Raw genomic sequence first — 16,411 nt, 5'->3', positions numbered from 1 at the left:
TACCTTTACTTGATTATTCTGTTATTCTGCAACCCTGCGTATTGAGTAATGTAAATATTATATTTGCATTTCATATTTTTCTTTTCCTGAAAAACAAGGTGGAGGCTCTTATATTTTCATTTGTCATACTTTCTGTTAAAAAGTATTATCATTATAAAAGGTATTCCAAACATCTTTATGAAAAATTACAGGATGTAATTACATAGTGAGCTACCAGTTAATGAGTTTTATGTTATCTTACTAAACATATCCTACTGAGTTTTTTCTGGTATAGAAAGTTAAAACAGTTGTGTCTGCCTCTACATATATAAAAATATTAAAATTTGAGCGTCTTCAGTGGTTGATACCTTTTAATGATTAACTGAAAAGATGGTAACAAATAGAAAGATTTAAAAACTACTCAGGTATTTTCATCAGAAATAGAATAACAGAAAATTTGAAGAGTCACATATTTACACACATAGAAATAAAGAAATAGTCGGCACTCCGTAGTCCTTGTTAGTTGGTGGTGCACGCGGAGAGATAAATTGCAAGCAAAGTAGAAAGATCCCGGCACTCACGTGTATACGATCAATTCATTTATTCCACATGTAGGAAAACTACAACAAAATGTTTAAGCCCCTTACGGGCTTTTGTCAATTGTGGATAACAAGACAAATTCCACACATGTATAGAGAAATTAAGAGGAAATGACATCATACAAAGGAAAATATAGAAAACCACAACGGAACATGACACTACAATCAAAAAATATAACATCATACATTAAATTATAAATAAACAATAAAACAAAAAACAAAAAATAAACATCAAAAGATGACCTCATAAATTAACATAGTATCTCCATACCAGTACAGCAAAATACTGAATACAAATACTGAATACAAAAACCTGAACATTCTTGTATATGACACCAAAATTCCTCCAAGCATTAAATATCCCATTGTTAATTCACCTATCTAGAATATATAAATAAACATACAAATGTCCAATCCATAATTATTACAATTAATGCAATGTTCTAGAATTTTTTTGGGGGGGGGATTATTTTATTAAATAATTTTTAATAATATTTTTTATAATTTGTATTAATTTTACAATTCATTGACACTAATCCTCAAAAAACAGTACAGATAACCAGATCATTTTATATAAGGTCATACTATAATTATAGCATCACAAACTATTAAATTTCCCACCTAATCATGTTCCTAGTCACTCCTACCACTAATCCTATCATCAAAATAGGTTGCATCAAATTATAACCAATAAAAAATAAGAGAAATCGCAGGAATATAATATTATGCCCCATATAATATGTTTCACTACCGCAAGATATGGCCATATCTGGAAAACGCCTTCTTCTTCTTCTCATTATAATGTTTTCTGATATTTTTCTTTTTGTGCAAGACTTGCAAGGTTACTCTAATGGATTTTTTTATATTCTTACTTTTTTTAGTATGTTTTTATCATTTATTCATTTTCTGTAGCACACATTTTGGAATGTTCTTGGATTTGATTTCCTTCATTTTTGGTATGTGGGTATTTTGCCCCTGTATGTGTGGTGAATTCGATTACCAGGTATTTGTCAAAGCAAAAGACATGTTGGTAATTAATCCATCTCTCAGATAGAGCAATGATTGCTATTTAAATAGGGAATATTGTTTCATAATTGTCATCCATGAGTAAGGACCTAGTTATGGTATGAAATACGAAGAAAAAAGAATGCAGTCTATTTGGATATACTGGAGAATGTCCCTTTTCGTTGAATCTTCACTAAGCCATACCGGGTAGGAATGGCTTTCAGAATAGACTCCATGGAGTGAGCTGGTAACCATTCTTTATCATTGTTGCAAGAAATAGAATTAACCATATAATTGCTTAACATCCTCATCATTTGTAAAATGTTCTTTTATTTGGGTAAGATGTTAGAAAGTTTAAAAATATAGTAGCAATTTTTCATTTTTTCAAGGAAATTTACAAAATTAATTTTTTTTAGGGACCTATTCAGTTTTGAAGTGATTTGGGGGCACTTATAGATTGGAAACCCCCCCCTGCTTTCAGGTTGTTGATTAACTCTTAAGAAGGTACTTTTTAGAAATTAATACAAAGTGGAATGACAGGGGTGAAAAATTATATTTTTACCACTAAAATGTTGCTAACATCTGAACAGACCACTATAACTGGCAGACTCTAAGGCTATTACTGGCCCGCCATGTCATTCTATGCAGCTTGCGATGTCAGGACACACTTAAACACTTCTCCGACCAGCTATCCATATGGGAAAAGTGGTGAGCCAGTCGGAGCAGTGTTGAAGTGTGCGCCGGAGCTCAAAATCTAATTTGGCTGTTGCCCCCTGTGCTTGCACAACCCCCTCTACTAAGTACTGGTTACATTCTACATCTACAAAGCCAGTGCTTAGCAGTGGAGGTTGAGCAAGCACAGGTAGCTGATGAGATCTATGAATCTGAGCAGATAGAGTGAGAGGTAAAAAGAGGGGCCGGCTCCACCACACAGAACAGGTGCCATCTTTGTCAGAGTGAACAGTGCATGCCGTGAACAAGGCCAGCCTGCACAAATGGTGAATACAGTTATTTCAGTTAGCCTACACAAACGGTGAATACAGTTATTTCAGTTAGCCTACACAAACGGTGAGCACAATGATCGCATTCAGCCAGCACAGTGATCACAATCAGCAAGTACAAACAGTGAACGGCGTTATCGCAGTCAGCCTTCGCAAACGGTGAATACAGTGATCACAGTCGGCCTGCACAAATGGTCAATGCAGTGATCACAGTCGGCCTGCGCACATGGTGAATGCAGTGATCACAGTTGGCCTGCACAAAGGGTGAATGCAGTGATTACAGTCAGTCTGTACAAATGATGAACGTAGTGATCACAGTCGGCTATCACAAACAGTGAATCCAGTGATCACAGAACAGCTCTCTTAGCCCTACTACCCAGTGACAGCTCTCTTAGCCCAACTTCCCAGGGACAATTCTCTCTTAGCCCTACTTATCAGGAAGAGCGCTATTAGCCCTACTACTCAGAGACAGTGTATTTAACCTTACTGGCAAGGAATAGCTCTCTGAGCCCTACTACACAAGGGCAGCTTTCTTAGTCCTACTACCCAGGGATAGCTCTCTTAGCCCTGTTAAACAGGGACAGCGCTCTGAGACCTACTACTCAGGGACAGCACTTTTACCCCATTACCCAGTGACACTTCTCTTAACCCTACTTCCCAGGAACAGCTCTCTTAGCCCTACTACTCAGGGACAGCTATCTTATAGCCCTACTACACAGAGACAACTCTCATAGCCCCTGGCCAGTTTGTGCATTGCAGTCTGTGCTCGGCCATGTTGCACTGACATCTTCATGAGCCCTTACAATTACAAGTTGGAGATAAATAAAGCGGTCTAGTGTGAACGCTAGGGCTCAGAATCCATAGGAACAATGACAAAATGACAGACCTTTTATTTCACCAGAATGCGTTTCACCGCCTGAGGAAGGTAGCAGTCCGCTACCGAAAAGCGTTGTGGTGAAATAAAAGGTCTGTCATTTTATTGTCATTGTCCCTGTGGATTCTGTGCCCTAGCGCTCACAATAGACCGCTTTATTTATCTCCAATTACTACGTCCCTGTCACGAGGGTATGCGGCAGGAGCTGCTCCAGGCCATTTCCACCTACAATCCAACCTCGAGGACCTGCGGTGAAGCACTTCCTGACCGCCCAATCACGTGACCGGACCGTGGATCACGTGACCGGATCCTGGGAATATCCCACTTGGCAGCAGCAATGCTGGGCCTTTGCTGATGAGCGATAAACTGGGGTTGTGCAGGGGTGCACAACCCACGTTGGTGAGAGGCCAATTGTCCCACATACTCCTCCCATTTTATTAGACCACCGGGTACCTCTCATTGTGCTTTTCCTTCCTTTTTCTTTCCTTACAATTACAAGTGGCCCTTTGAAGTCAACCATAATGCTGATGTGGTCCTTGGTGAAAATGAGTTTGACAGCCCTGATCTAAGGGGTTAAACAGCTTTATTTAGTGCCAACACCGATCATAGCTGATGCAGCAGAGTGTCAGCTACAGTGTACAGCTGACACCTGCATTTTCACCTGTTGGGGGATGCTATTTTCATATCGCAGGTCAGCAAAAAGACATATTGGTGGTCACTAAGGGGATATAAGCCTGGTCTATGACTTTAAATTTTCTTCACAATTACAAGTCATTTGCAGAAATATTTGTCTGGCAAACACCTAGAATGCATTTAGCCTAGGATAGCATTATGGTACTACACTTTGTTCCATTAAATGCAGTGAGTTCTAAGGACCTCTTTGACTTGTTTTGTGCCTATTCCATCAGAATGAAAGATATTGAGCCATCTCCAAACATAGCCAGATAAAATTTACTATAGTTGGCTCCGAGAATTTCTGGGACTTTTTGTCGCTTTGTGTTTTCATAAACCTCTCAATTAGAGTCCTCATTACCGCTACAGTAAAATGCAATTTTACCTGATGCAATTTTACCTGATGAAGGTGGCTGTGTCTACCGAAACGCATTGTGTGTATTAATAAATCAGTCCTTTTAATATTTTTGCCCTGTTATTGGCGCTCTGTTACCGCTATTCATATTCACTGATTGTCCCTTTCCCCCTGTTGGGGTGCGGTAGAGCTGCCTTTAATTTATTGTTCTTTCACCTGTGGGAGGAATTTAATTAGAATTACTACCCTGGTTTTCCAAGCTGCGCTGCCTTAACCCCTCCGGAACGCTGCCGGGGGTGTTGGTGTAGCTGGGCGTCCATCTCGGCGTTACATGGAACAATCCTGACCCCGTGATCCACCACCGAGAGATCAGGATCTGTGAACGCCGCTGGAAATAGATGACAGCCACCAACAGAGCGGAGCTTGTGGATCTTTACACTGGGGTTGTGCATAGGTGCACAACTTCATAAGGTTAGTAGCCATCCCCACACCCTTCTAACAATTGCAATACTGAGTCACCCATTGCGCCTTGTTCTCTCCTCTCTTTACATACTGAGGTCATCGGATGACATAGGGATGTCATGGCAACTATCAGCACATGCGATTACGATCATGAGGAGCCAATAGTGTTAAAGGGGAGCATTTTAACCCCCTTTTAACCACTTAGATACCACTGTCACGATTTTCAGCAGCATTTAAGGGGTTAATTAACCCATATAGGTTCCAAAAATGGTCTGGGTTGATGCCACTGGTGGTCAGCTATCATATACACCTGTCACTTGTGGGATTTTCAGTCACTGAAGGCGCTATTTACTTATTTCTCATCACTGTTTTGAAAAGGTGGTGAGGAATATAGTGTTATGAGCATAATACACACTTATTCAAGGGTAATGGAAAAAGGGAAGACCTACTACAGGGAGACAACACAAACACACTCAATTTGACCCTGTGAATACTAAAATGATCCTAGCCGCACAACATAAAAACACCACCTCAGACCTAGCTCCCTAAAAAGACCATTGAGGGGTTTTGCGCACCTCCAGAAGAACAAGAGGGGAGGTCGCAACACAAAGCCAACCAGAGGAGAGGAAAGTGTGCAGGAAGAAATGAAAACCCTGGGAGAGAAGATTAAAACCCATTCATATTGGGTAGTGAGGGAAAGCTAAGGAGAGCCAAAAGTAAACGGAACAAGTATAATCTCCCAGAAGCCTAAATAGGTGAAATGAAGAATAACTGGGAAGGAAAAAGATATATCCTTGTACTGCGTTAGCCAGTAGATACAGAAATATTAAGATTTGAGAGTCCTCCGTGCTTGATACCTTTTAATAGCTAACGGAAAAGATGGTAACAAATTGCAAGCTTTCGAGACTACTAAGGCCTCTTCATCAGGCATAGAATTACACAAAATCTGAAGAATAACATATTTATACAGAATAATGCAATAGATGAGAAAAGTGACGTGAAGCAGAGCTGTGAGTATGGGAGTGGGGAGAAAGAGTTGTGGCAGTAAATATTGGAGCAGTTCATAGATAAGGAATGTGAAACTTTAATGGTCCTGTGATTGTAGTCTGGTCCATGGTAATGATGCCCCCACAGATCTGAGGAGCACATTCCTTAGTTCATGTAGAATGAAGGAAGGAAAGGAAAATGATTTGGAATAAATAGCCTTAGTAAGGAGACAGGGAACACTGGATGTATCTTCATTGTTCTAGGCAGTTGAAGGCAAAATGCTACTTAGCTAACTTGTCCAATTATTTAAAAAGGACCAATACATTTTTGTCCCAGTTTTGGTGAGGGTATATGGAGTTTCAAATTCTTAGTGGAAAGCCATACTTCATCACCCACTTGGAAGCTTGGAGAAGGTCTGCGAAATTTATCTGCTGCTTCCTTATAGTTATACTGCGCAATTCTTAAAGTGTATTTTAGTATTTCCAGATTCTGTTGCAGGACTTGTATTCTGTTGGTGGCAGCAGGGATATTTGTTTCTCTTGGAAAATTAGGAAGGATACTTGGATGATACCCAGAATTTGCAAAGAATGGTATTTGTTTGGTCGAAGTATTTTGAGAATTGTTGTATAAAAATTCTGCCACAGGAAGCAAATCAACCCAGTCATCCTGCAGATGAGAAATGTAGCATCTGAGATATTACTCCAAGGTTTGGTTTGTGCGTTCAGTTTGACCATTAGATTGGGTATAGAATGCAGAAGATAAAAAGACATCAATGTCCAACGATGAACAAAAGTTCATCCAGAATCTCATTATAAATTGTAGAAGATAAACCAGTGCAGGGGACAAAATGTGCTGCTTTGGTGAATCGGTCTACCGCTACTAGGATTGAACTCTTTCCCTTTGAAACTGGTAGTTCCACAATAAAGTTCAAAGATATAGAGCCCCAAGGACGAGATGGAATTTTCAGAGGCTGCAATAACCCCATTGGCGATGTGCAGGGAGTTTTATACTTGGCACAGGTGCTACAGGAAGGTACATATTATTTAACATCTTTTGGCAATTGGGCCACCAAAAGAATCAAGACAGAAATTCTTGTGTTTTTTGACTTCCTTTGTGTCCTGCTAACTTAGAGCCATAGATTAGTTTTAATACTTTAAGTCTCACAGTTTCTGGAACATAGATGCAATAATTATAAGTTCATATTTTATTTTGAAAGGTAAGAGATATATCATATGGTGGATGTAGAAGAATTGGGTCTGTCTCGTATGTTTCCCGTATATCTTCCAGAAAGTCTTTGCTATGGATCACCCCCAGGAAGTTGAATCAATTAAGCAAGAGACTTCATTGAGCCTGGCGGGGGGACAAACATTTGGCAGACCTCATGAATTTAAGGTTACAATGGTCAGTTAGAAAAACAATTTGTTGAGCTGCTCCATCTAGATGATGTCTCAATTCCTTGAAAGCAGCAATGATAGCTAACAGCTCTTTGTTCCCCATTATCAAACTTCTGGTGAAATAAGCACAAGGATGTAGAAAATCTTTTGTTCCTGTTCTTTGTGATAGAATGGCCCCTACTGCACCCTCTGAAGCATTCACTTCTACAATAAAGGCATGTTCAGGATTGGGATGAATTAGTATAGGAGCTGTGGTGAAGTTCGTCTTCAGGGAAGAAAAAGCATCTTGTGCTTGAGGAGTCCAAAAAAACTATATGCCTTTCTTTGTTAATTTGGTGATTGGTGCATTTATGCCTGAAAAATTCTTAATGAAACATCTGTAAAAATTGCCAAAGCCCACAAATTGTTGGACGTCTTTCACATTTTTAGGCGTTGGCCACTCAAGGATAGCTTGAGTCTTGCTAGAGTCCATTTGCAATACTTGAGTACAGATTATATAGCCCAAGAACTGGATCTCTGTTTGATGAAACTTACATTTTCCAGCTTAATAAAAAAATGATGGGTTCTTAGACATTCTAGCACAGTTTTCACATGATTCTGACGCTCTTCAGTAGAATTCTAAAAGATTAGTATATCATGTAGATAAATGGCTACAAATTGATCAAGCAAGTCTCTGAAAATGTCATTAACAAAATGATGAAATGTTGCAGGAGAATTGCACAGTCCAAATGACATGACTAAGTTCTCACAGTGTCCATAACGTGATCTGAATGCCATTCCTCACCTGGTCTAACATGAACCAAATTGTATGCCCCTTGAAGATCCAATTTTGTGAAAAACTTTGCATGATAAACTCTGTCCAGAAAATCAGACATGAAAGGCAGAGGGTAGCAATTTTTACAGTAATTTTATTCAATTCTCTGTAATCAACGCAGGGTCTTAAGGAACAGTCTTTCTTTTTAACAAAGAATATAGGTGCACCTGCTGGTGATGGAGATGGACGAATAAACCCTTTGGCTAAATTTTCATCGATGTATTCCTTGAGTGTTTTTAATTCCTGCTCTGCCAGTGGGTAAATGCTTCCAAAGGGTATTGCTGCTCCAGGCAATAGATCAATTGGACTATCATATGGCCGATAAGGAGGGAGTTTGTTTGCGTTTTTCTCGTCACATACATCATCAAATACCTTATACATAGATGGTAGTTTAGAAAATTGTTCAGGATCCTCTACAGCCTCTTCATTTGGTGAAGCCTGTGGGAAGTTTACAGTTGATGGAAAATACACTTTTTTCATTTTGCAATTGATTGTGGGATTTTGAGTCTGTAGCCATGGCAACCCCAGGGTTATTGTAAAATGTGGAGATGAGATTAGTAGGAAGGATAAAACCTCATGGTGATTAGGTTCCATAACTATCTCTAGGGGTTCAGTCTCTGGATTCACTGGTCCCGAATTTAGTGGAGATCCGTCAACAGTTTCCATGATAACAAATGAAAGTCTGTTTTGAATTTTTACCTCATGTTTAGTGTTCAGCATTCCGATACTGAAATATCGGGTATCGGCCGATATTCGCGGTATCGGAATTCCGATACTTAATTCCGATACTTTTGCAATATCGTATACCGGAATCGGAAGTTCCCATAATGCAATGAGCCAGTTTCATTTTATTCAGCCAATGAGGATCCTAAGAAGTGTGGGCACATCCTGTTAGGCATGTAGGCATCTTAACTAATGGCATGGCTGTGATTGGCTGCTGAAATGATGTCATGATGCACTATAAAAGCCACCGCCGCCATTTTTAGCTCACTCTGCTGTGAATTCAGTTAGGGATAGGACGCTGTTGTTCTGAGGGACAGTTTTAGCTACCTATTTGGTCTATTCTGCTTTACCCAAGCTACTTTATAAATCGCTGTGCCTTGAAGCGCTAGTGCACAGTTCTCTGTGCTGTTCAACGCTGTCTGCAAGGTCTCTGTGTGTGAGTGCAGCTCACCCTGTAGTGTGTGCTTCAACCACGTCTGGTTGTAGTGCACTCAGTGTGTGTCATTGCCTCATACATTGTCCTTTTTTGCTACTTCATAATTTTTCCTGATATCTCCTATTAGTGTTGTGGTTCCATCCGTATTCAGCTAAATTGGTTCCAAACACACTATATAGGAGTAGATAGAGACATTTTTTTTTGTCTTGCAGTGCTAGTGCACAGTGCTCTGCATCTGTACTGTTCACCGCTGTCTGCAAGGTCTGTGTGTGTGAGTGCAGCTCACCCTGTAGTGTGTGCTTCAGCCACGTCTGGTTGTAGTGCACTCAGTGTGTGTCACTGCCTCATACATTGTCCTTTTTTGCCAATTCATAATTTTTCCTGATTTCTCCTATTAGTGTGGTGGTTCCATCCGTATTCAGCTACATTGGTTCCAAACACACTATATAGGAGTAGTTAGAGGAGCCTTTCTGCAGCATTGTGCCCTGCAGCCCCAGCCAGATTAGTATTAGCCTATTTTTTGCAGCCTCATCTATTGCATGGTAGGTTTCCTTCCTACATTGTAATAGCTACAAAAAGTTTGTGATACTATCGGTATTACATCTTTGGGCACATCCAGTGTCTTTTTGTGACAAAAAAACCTAAATAAAATTCACCAAACACTTCACTTTGCAGTTGTGTAGGCCACATTAGCTCATATTAAAGTCTAGTCCACACTTTATAAAATTAGTGTTTCTTATACCTGTTAGCAGCTGTTCAGGAATAAGCACACTAAGCCCTTAGTACTTTTCTGCCTATCTTTATAAGTCTACCAAGATGAAGAAGGCAGGTAGTAAGGCATGTGGTCTTGGTCGTGGTCGTGGGCGTGGGCGTGGAGTTTCTGCAGGGAGAGGACGTGAGGATTCTGTGCCTGCAGGGAGAGGACGTGGGGATTCTGTGCCTGCTGTGGGCACCAGTTACTCAGCATCCCCCAGTTTTACCAGGGAACAGTCCTTTATGCGCAGCTTTGTAGGAGCTAGCTGTACCCCACTGCTGCGGGAGGACCAAATTGAAGCCGTTGTCGGATGGATGGCAGCTAACGCATCAACTTCAATTAGCTCCAGATCCTCTCAGGTCCTGAGCTCTGAAGAGCACCCATCTGTCTCTTCACCACCTGCCAAATTGCCCAGGCAGTCAGAGAGCCCTGGACAGGAGCCATCTCTACTTCTGTTCTCTGAATCTCTTGGCTTGGAAAGAGGGGGCCAGCCAAGCATAATTCGAGAATTTGAAGAAGAGGTAGTATGCAGTGATGCGCAACCATTTTGTCTCTCTGAATCTGAAGAGGCGGGTGGGCCAGTGCCTATGGTCAGCAGCACACCTCAGTACGCATCTGATGATGAGACTCAGGTGCCACTTTCTGGTGCGTACTGTGCTGTCGAGACTACCCAGTAGAAGCAGTTGTTTGAAGAGGGTGGCGTAGATGATGAGGTCCTTGACCCATCATGGCGTGAGGGACAGGAAGGTGGTGGGAGCAGCTCTGAGGAAGAGATTCCCCGAACAGCCCAAAAAGGAGGAAGAGGGAGGGGGCAGACTTGGTTGCCTGTAGCCTCCACTTCGGCACCCATTAGGAGCATGGCTCTTCCAAAATCCAAAGCGGGCGCTCCCAAGACTTGCAGTGCCTGATCCTTTTTTGACACAGTTGCAGATGACATTTGCTTTGTCAAATGCAAGCTGTGTAATCAGAAGGTGAAAAGAGGGAAAAGTGTCAGCAACATCAATACCACAAATATGTGGAAACATGTGCGGACCAAGCACGTGGTGGAGTTACAAAAACACACTGAAGACCTAGGCCAACCAACAGCGCCACCTACTACCTCTTCAGCTCGTGTTGTAGCCTCTTCCTCCGGCTCACACACAGCTGGTTCGGCTTCCTCACAGGATCGCCATGGAAGAATCTCTGGCACTGTTGTACAGAGACACAGTGTAATTCCATCCACAGCACCACTTTCCCAGTCATCCTCACACTCCCAGGCAAGTCTACAGCCATCGTTAGCACAGGCATGGGAGAAAAGGCGCCCATACTCGGCAAACCACCCCCGAGCACAGGCTCTGAATGCTGGCATTGCTAAACTACTGGCCCTTGAAATGCTATCAGTCAGGCTGGTGGAGACTGACACCTTCCGTAACTTTATGGCATTGGCAGTCCCACAATACAACGTGCCCAGCCGCTTTTATTTCAGCAGGCAAGCCGTCCCTGCCCTGCAACATCATGTGGAGGAAAAAATTAAACATGCGCTACAAAACGCCGTCAGTAGCAAGGTCCACCTGACCACCGATGCCTGGACCAGTAAGCATGGACAGGGACCATACCTTTCCCTCACTGCCTATTGGGTAAATGTTGTGGAGACGGGTACAGATCTTGAGAGTGGCGCTGTACGTGTTCTCCCAACTCCAAAGATTGCAGGAATCCAGTCTGTACACATTGACTCCTCCTCATACTCCAGTTCCTCTGAATCAGCGCTGCAGGAGCAGTCACGGTCTACCTCCACATCGACCCGTGAACGGTTACCTGTTATGATGATCGATATGAGCACAGCCGTGGCCAAACGTCAAAAGGCCGTATTAAAATTAATTTCTTTGGGGAATCGAAGCCACACAGCGCAGGAGCTCTGGAATGCCATCAAGCAGCAGACCGACATGTGCTTTGTGACAGCGAATCTCCAGCCAGGCATGGTAGTGTGCGACAATGGCCGAAATCTGGTGGCAGCTCTGGGCCTAGGCAACCTCACTCACATCCCATGTCAGGCACATGTGGTCAACTTGGTCGTGCAGAGTTTTTTGAGGGACTATCCGGATCTTGATGCACTGCTTCACAAGGTCCGCATAGAGTGCGCTCACTTGCGGCGTTCCAGCAATGTAAGATCACGCATTGCAGCTCTGCAGCGCCGATTACGTCTTCCGGAACATCGCATCATATGTGACCTACCCACCAGGTGGAATTCAACGTTACATATGTTGGAGAGGTTGTGTAAGCAGCAGGCAGCAGTAATGGAGTACCAGCTGCAGCAGGCGCAAACAAGTCGCAGTGCGCGCCGTTCACACTTCACCACCACTGAGTGGGCCTCTATGAAGGACATTTGCCACGTTTTGCGTGCCTTCGATTATTCCACGCGGATGGCGAGTGCAGATGATGCACTAGTCAGCATGACTATCCCCCTTATCTGCCTGCTTGAAAAAACACTGCAAGCACTAAGGGACGAGGTTTTGGAAGAGGTGGAGGATGAGGAGTCACAAATGCAATCTGCTTCTCTACAGCCTGTGCAACGTGGTTCCTCACAAAGGCCTAGGCAGGGGACACTTTGTGAGGAGGATGAGGAGGAGTCAATGGATGAGGAAGACATCTGTCCAGAGGAGGGAGGTACACAATGCTCTAGTAGTCAGTATCTAGAGCGAGGGTGGGGTGATGCAGACCAGGCAGAGATCACGCCTCAAGCAGGGGACAGCATTTCTTGGCCAGTTGGCAGTCTGCAGCACATGGTTGATTTCATGCTGCAGTGCCTGAGAAACGACCGCCGCATCGCCCACATTCTCAACACGGCTGATTATTGGGTGTTCACCCTCCTAGATCCTCGCTACCGGGACAACTTACAAAGCCTCATAACACCATTGAACCGGGAGCGTAAAATGCGGGAGTACCAAGACACACTGGTGCATTCCATCATGTTCTCCATTCCAACCGAGAGCAGTGCTGCTAGTGCTTTAAAAAACAGCTCAGTGCGTCGAGGCAGTGGAGGAAGCTTTGCACAAAGAGGAAGCAGAAGCAGCGCCTCAGCACAAGGCAAGACCAGTATGGCCGAAATGTGGCAAAGTTTTGTGTCCCCGCCGCCACAAATGTCTACACCATCACAGAGGGCTCCAGTCAGCAGGAGGCAACGTTTCCGTCAGATGGTGACAGACTACATGTCTTGCCCTCTTAGTGTACTCCCAGACAGCTCTTCTCCCTTCAAGTTTTGGGTCTGTAAGCTGGATACATGGCCAGAGCTTAGTCTGTATGCATTGGAGGTGCTAGCTTGCCCTGCTGCTAGTGTATTATCGGAACGCGTCTTTAGTAGAGATGAGCGTTGTTCTACTCGAACTGTTCGCCAATCTCAAATTCGAGCTGTTTTGGGCGGTGTTCGAGCCGGTCGGCGAACACGAACAATTTGAGAAAAATTCGGCTGTTCGAGGTTATGTTCGATAACTGTTCGTGCACCAAAATCATAACTGGATTTTTTCTCAGTAATGATGAAAATTAATGTTAATACGCAGTTTGAGTGTACAGCGGGGCGGGGGGAGGGGCAGGGGATGGATCTCTGCAGGAACAATGAAGATCTCCATTTTTTTTTCTCTTTCCCGCATTTGCAGTGGGGAGGTGCAATCTGTCAGCCTATCAGCAGCGCACACACGGAGCGAAGTGCTTTTTTTCACACAAGCAAGGGCATGTGTGATTGGCAGTGTATGTCACATGTCCTTGCCCTATAAGACCAAGCCATTTTCCCCGTCGCCACCATTTTCTCACTGCTGCAGCTGCGTGTTAGACGGCACCACTGTTGCTGTGTGCGCTATACCTTGTTAATTTCAAGCCAATTTTCGCACAAATATACAGATAGCTTGGGAGTAGGGAATAGTTGTGATTGCAGTGCTTTTAAGGACTAGGTTACAGCATTTCCTACGACTTTTATCAAGCAGGTCTGTGCTCTTAAATAGATAGATTGTGGGAGTAAAGACTAATTGTAATTGGAGTCCTTTTCAGGACTAGGTTACATCAGTTCCTATCAGTTTTTGCCAGGCAGGTCTGTGCCAGTGCTGTGCAAGTTTTTTTCACAGCATTTGGCTGAATCTAGCAAAGCTAATCCTTTTTGGCCTATTGCAGAGTGTGTTAGTCAGTGGAGTAGCCTATCTGTGTTGCAAGATATACCACCTGTGTATAGAATACCAATTTTTTTACTGCACCTAGTGAAGTAAAATCTTTTGGGCATAGCATCATTCTATTAGTCCATCTATACTGACCTCCATCAGGTTGCAAACTGAATATAATTTTTTTCTGCATCTAGCTCTGAAAAAATATTTGGGCTTCTAGCAGTGTGTGGGACTTGGTCTATTAGTTCATCTATACTGACCTCCATCAGGTTGCAAATTAAAAATAATTTTTTTCTTCATTTAGCTCTGAAAAAATATTTGGGCTTCTAGCAGTGTGTGGGACTTGTTCTATTAGTCCTTCTATACTGACCTCCAGCAGGTTGCAAATTGAATATAATTTTTTTCTGCATCTAGCTCTGAAAAAATATTTGGGCTTCTAGCGGTGTGGGGGACTTGGTCTATTAGTCCATCTATACTGACCTCCATCAGGTTGCAAATTAAAAATAATTTTTTTCTGCATCTAGCTCTGAAAAAATATTTGGGCTTCTAGCAGTGTGTGGGACTTGGTCTATTAGTCCATCTATACTGACCTCCATCAGGTTGCAAATTAAAAATAATTTTTTTCTTCATTTATCTCTGAAAAAATATTTGGGCTTCTAGCAGCGTGTGGGACTTGTTCTATTAGTCCATCTATACTGACCTCCATCAGGTTGCAAATTAAAAATAATTTTTTTCTGCATCTAGCTCTGAAAAAATATTTGGGCTTCTAGCAGTGTGTGGGACTTGGTCTATTAGTCCATCTATACTGACCTCCATCAGGTTGCAAATTAAAAATAATTTTTTTCTGCATCTAGCTCTGAAAAAATATTTGGGCTTCTAGCAGTGTGTGGGACTTGGTCTATTAGTCCATCTATACTGACCTCCATCAGGTTGCAAATTGAAAAAAAAAAATTTCTGCATCTAGCTCTGAAAAAATATTTGGGCTTCTAGCGGTGTGTGGGACTTGGTCTATTAGTCCATCTATACTGACCTCCATCAGGTTGCAAATTAAAAATAATTTTTTTCTGCATCTAGCTCTGAAAAAATATTTGGGCTTCTAGCAGTGTGTGGGACTTGGTCTATTAGTCCATCTATACTGACCTCCATCAGGTTGCAAATTAAAAATAATTTTTTTCTGCATCTAGCTCTGAAAAAATATTTGGGCTTCTAGCAGTGTGTGGGACTTGGTCTATTAGTCCATCTATACTGACCTCCATCAGGTTGCAAATTGAATAAAAAAATTTTCTGCATCTAGCTCTGAAAAAATATTTGGGCTTCTAGCGGTGTGTGGGACTTGGTCTATTAGTCCATCTATACTGACCTCCATCAGGTTGCAAATTAAAAATAATTTTTTTCTGCATCTAGCTCTGAAAAAATATTTGGGCTTCTAGCAGTGTGTGGGACTTGGTCTATTAGTCCATCTATACTGACCTCCATCAGGTTGCAAATTGAATAAAAAAATTTTCTGCATCTAGCTCTGAAAAAATATTTGGGCTTCTAGCGGTGTGTGGGACTTGGTCTATTAGTCCATCTATACTGACCTCCATCAGGTTGCAAATTAAAAATAATTTTTTTCTGCATCTAACCCAGCCAATAGTTTTGGCCTAATACCACAGTTTGGCCACTCAGCTCTGCTCGGTTACCATCCATTGTTTTTTTGTGCAAACAACTCCAGAGTTGTGAATTAGTTAACCACCAAAATGAGTGGAAAAAGGCCTGCTGCTGGTGGAAAGGGGAATAGGCGTGTTGGGAAGGGGAAAAAAGGTTGTGTCCGTGGGGTAGGTGCAGAAGAAAGACCATCTTCCAGCCAAACTAAAATGTCTACTTCTTTTAGCGGACAATGTGATAAGATCCCTTTCTTACGGCCACGCCAATCGCTACAAATTCCAGATGAGGCACAAAAACAGCAGGTGCTTCAACGGATATCAAGTGCTCCTTTAAGTGGGCTCTCCTCCACATCAACTTCAACATCACAAATACTCCAGTCCTCAAAGGTGTCACCCAAATCGCACTTGCTTCCTCACAGCTCCCAAATCTCCAGCTGCCCGTCTGAGTATGAGGTAGAACAGATGGTTGAGTCTGCAGAGCTGTTTACTCATACTATAGCCTGGGAATCAGAGGTCGACTCCAGCGCTTCTGTGAATCCAGACGAGGAAATGATCTGCACTGATGCCCAGAATCTTTATGAGTCGG

Source organism: Phyllobates terribilis, unplaced genomic scaffold (assembly GCF_046119375.1).
Source record: "Phyllobates terribilis strain yellow unplaced genomic scaffold, ASM4611937v1 Scaffold_5__5_contigs__length_657084704, whole genome shotgun sequence".
In the NCBI taxonomy this organism is placed as follows: Eukaryota; Metazoa; Chordata; class Amphibia; order Anura; family Dendrobatidae; genus Phyllobates; species Phyllobates terribilis.
This window is presented reverse-complemented; position numbering follows the sequence as displayed.